The following is a 3,428-nucleotide window of genomic DNA, read 5'->3' on the forward strand; positions in this document are numbered from 1 at the left end:
GTAAACGGGTGATCGAGTACGTATCGACTTGAACACACATCTCTCGCGCACATGACTCTACAATGTTATATTGCTCTTGACACTACCACATGGTCAATGGCGAAACTCCCCACGGTCAAACTGCTAAGATCAGCACGACGCGCTTACGTAAAATAACTCTCCTCCCTACACGCCGGCAAAAGTCAGCTATATACGCTGCTGTAGCTGGTCCTAGTCATACATCACAACTGTGACTCGCCCGCGCAGAGGTTCACTGTCCGCCGCGGTGGTTTTTGAAAAAACCGCCGTAAGAACCCCCGTCGAAAACGGAATACGACGAGCGATTGTGACCATCCACATGTAAGAACCAATTACCACTACGCGAGGACGGCAGCAGCTACGACGATGAGCTTCACATGCCAGTCGCGACAAGCAGTGCGCTTCCCTGAGTAACAAGGACTGCGAGAGTAAAGTCTAGTGAGATAGATGGATGGATGAATAGATGGATGGATGGATGGATGGATGGATCGATGCGATAGTGGAGTGGATGGATGAATGAATAGATAGATGGAGATGGATGGATGGATGGATGGATGGATGGATGATGGATGGATGGATGGATGGAGTGGATGGATGGATGGATGGATGGATGGATGGATGGATGGATGGATGGATGGATGGATGGATGGATGGATGGATAGATGGATGGATGATGGATGGATATGGATGAAGATGGATGGAAATGGATGGATGGATGGATGGATTGGATGGATGACTGGATGGATGAGTGATGGATGGATGGATGGATGGATGGGATGGATGGATGGATGGGATGGAATGGATGGATGGATAGGATGATGGATGGATGGATGGATGGATGGATGAGATGGATGGGATGGATGGATGGATGGATGGATGGATGGATTGGATGGATGGATGGATGGATGGATGGATGGATGGATGGATGGATGGATGTGAATGGATGGATGGATGGATGGATGGATGGATGGAGGATGGATGGATGGATGAGGATGGATGGCTGGATGGAATGGAGGTGATGGATGGATGGATGGATGGATGGATGGATGGATGGATGGATGGATGGATGGATGGATGGATGGATGGATGGATGGATGGATGGATGGATGGATGGATGGATGATGGATGGATGGATGGATGGATGGATGGATGGATTGGATGGATGGATGGATGGAGGTGGATGGATGGAATGGATGGATGGATGGATGGATGGATGGATGGAATGAGATGGAATGGAATGGATGGATGGATGGATGGATGGATGGAGTGGATGGATGGATGGAGGATGGATGGATGGAATGGATGGAATGGATGGATGATGATGGATGGATGGATGGATGGATGGATGGATGGATGGATGGATGGAGGGATGGATAAATGGATGGATGGGTGGATTGATGGATGAATGGATGGATGGATGGATGGATGGAGGGAGGGATGGATAAATGGATGGATGGGTGGATTGATGGATAAAGGAGGATAGTGGATGGAGGATGCAATGGATGATGGACGCACAGACGGACAGACGGACGGACGGGACGGACGGACGGACGGACCGGACAGATGGATGGATAGTGGATGGATAGTGGATAGATGAATGGTTGAATAGATGGATAGATGGAAGGATGGAATTGGGTGATGGATGGATGGATGGATGGATAGTGGATGGATAGTGGAGATGGATGATGATGGATGGAATGGATGGATAGACGGACGGACGAACGGACGGACGGACGGACGGACGGACGGACGAATAGATAGTGCATGGATAGTGAGGATAGTGGATAGGATGGATGGATGGATGGATGGGTGGGTGGGTGGGTGATGGATGGATGGAATGGATGGATGGATGGAATGGATGGATGGATGGATGGATGATGTAGGATGGATGGATGGATGGATGGATGGATGGAATGGATGATGGATGATGGATGGATGGATGGATGGATGGATGGATGGATGATGGATGGATGGATGGATGGATGAATGGATGAATAGATGGATGGATGGATGGAGTAGATGAAAGGATGGGAATGGATGGATGGATGGTGGATGGATTGAATGGAGGTGGATGGATGGATGGATGGATGGATGGATGTGATGGATGGGGATAGGATGGATGGATGGAATGGATGGAATGGATGGATGGATGCGATGGGATGGAAGTGGATGGATGGATGGATGGATTGGATGGATGGATGGATGGAATGGATGGATGGATGGATGGAGCTGGATGGATGGATAGATAGGATGAGATGGATGAGATGGTGTAGATGCATGGATGGATAGATAATAATAGGTTTATTACATAACTTTAAAAAATACAGACGTAAATTGAGAAAAAAACGACATTCGGATCACTCACCGTAATATTACAAATTACAATAAAGATGTTTACAATCGCATTCACATGACCATCATTTGCATAATACTAAATGAAATCGGTATAATTAAAAAGAGGAACCACAAAACAGCATATATAGAAGTTCATGTAAATCTAAAAAAAAAAGATATATCTATTGAAATATAGTCTATCAAAATGTAAAATACTAGCGTAGTTGCTCATGAAAAATTTAAAATATTGTTAAGGGTTATACATTTCCAATGTGTGTCCAAGTGTTTGGAAAGACGTAGAACAAAATCGGTATATAGAGCAAATGAAGCTGAGGGTCTCTTGTCGATGTGTTGACACGAGGGGCGGAGGTTTGTTGGACGTCGAATTAGGAGTGGATATAGTTCGTGGTGAGGGTTAGTGTCGTGATTAAATATTAGGTGGTTAAGACGCGATTGTTTTTGGACCTATTGAGGTCGGCTAAAATGTGATCAAAGTTGTAGTCATCTTTAGCGGGGAGGACTTGGTGACAGAAGAGAGTAGTTGAAAAGTGTGGTGGCAGAGAGTTCTTCTGAGAGTTCTTTGATTATGGGCTAACAGAATAAGTAATGGTACAACGCGGGGCAAACCTGAGCGAAACCGATTGCGTTGCTTGTTCGTTATGGAGACTGAACGACACGGTTTGTTTTTTTGTTTAGTTAAACGCTGCCCAATGTTAGGCGTCCACTGCACGCCAACATGAGACCTGCGTCAGACTGCATCGGACGAAGACCCACCTACAACTCCAAGGTCAGTCACTCATCCACGGGGATCGTTGTCAGAAACACATCGTAGCTGTGCGATATGAATGATTAATATTCTCATTATCTCACCAGACCATACTTTACCGCGTAGCAGACCTAATGTTTCTCCGTCAACCGGCCCCTATATCGATCATCATTCAGCAGCGACCTCATATATATATATATATATATATATATGTGTTGCTGTGTGTGTATAATATATACTATATATATATATATATATATATATATATATATATATATATATATACCTATGTATGGGAAATATTCTGTAA

The 3,428-nt window shown here is 45.2% G+C and overlaps 1 protein-coding gene across 1 annotated transcript in view; it reads left to right on the forward strand.

The window, feature by feature from the left end:
- LOC106813657 (delta-like protein 1) overlaps window positions 1-3,428 on the forward strand; it is a 14,493-nt gene that overhangs the window by 10,053 nt on the left and 1,012 nt on the right. The gene's annotated exons all lie outside the window — the stretch shown is intronic.

Source organism: Priapulus caudatus, unplaced genomic scaffold (genome assembly GCF_000485595.1).
Source record: "Priapulus caudatus unplaced genomic scaffold, Priapulus_caudatus-5.0.1 Scaffold805, whole genome shotgun sequence".
Taxonomy (NCBI): Eukaryota; Metazoa; Priapulida; class Priapulimorpha; order Priapulimorphida; family Priapulidae; genus Priapulus; species Priapulus caudatus.